Source organism: Sphaeroforma arctica, assembly GCF_001186125.1.
Source record: "Sphaeroforma arctica JP610 unplaced genomic scaffold supercont1.2531, whole genome shotgun sequence".
In the NCBI taxonomy this organism is placed as follows: Eukaryota; class Ichthyosporea; order Ichthyophonida; genus Sphaeroforma; species Sphaeroforma arctica.
The window spans coordinates 3740-4650 of record NW_014038027.1 but is presented as its reverse complement, the minus strand read 5'-3'; positions in this window follow the sequence as shown (position 1 = coordinate 4650).

Sequence of the window (911 nt, the reverse complement as noted above, 5' to 3'; positions counted from 1 at the left end):
TGTAGTAAAACCACCAGGACAGGTGTAACCAAGAGACCTATGAACAGTAACTGTGTGTAACTGAGTGTTTGAAGTTTAAATTCAAAGCACAACACTGATTACTCGGTGATATAGATAGCTGACAGTAAAATGACTTATATGTATCGTACTCATTGTTCAGTTATCGCACCGGAGTTGAATTTCGGCAAGCCTGTACCATATTGACCCACAACTCTAATAAACTTAGTACACTTTTATTTTGTCTGCATGCTGGTCGTGAATCGACCGTGTATATTATAATCAGAATAGTGCCTTAAATTCCTTTGCGCTTCTTACTTAATTTCTATCAAGGTCGCAGCTCAGACTTCCATGCACTAAATTAAATACCGAAATCGCATACTATACCACACTGTTGTTTTCTGACGCTATTTCTGCTATCGTCTGAACTCGAAATCATCGCTAAGAGTTCTCTGGATAAACTGGCCACTTGATCAAGGCCTTAGGCTTAAAAAATTTACCAATTGCAATAGATACTAAACGGTGCTCGTGCTAGTCCGCTTCGTCGTCCAAGCTAGGATCAGACCGCTCCATACTCGTGTAAAATGATAAACCCTCAAACATATGCTTATCCATTAAGTATGTGATATAGTGTCTGTGTGTTTAAGCTGTGCTGAAAACTCATGTAACGCAAGGAGAGAGTATGATAAACGCGCCAATTCTGTAGCCACCCTCAATGGGACCCGGCAAATAAAAATTCAACATACTTAACTTACTCACAAAATTCAAACAACTTATGCTACCACATACTGATACTATTGTCTAGCCCACCAAAGATTTGCAGATATATATATATATATAATATATATATATATATATATATATACATATATATATATATATACTTATACTATATATATATACATATACATATA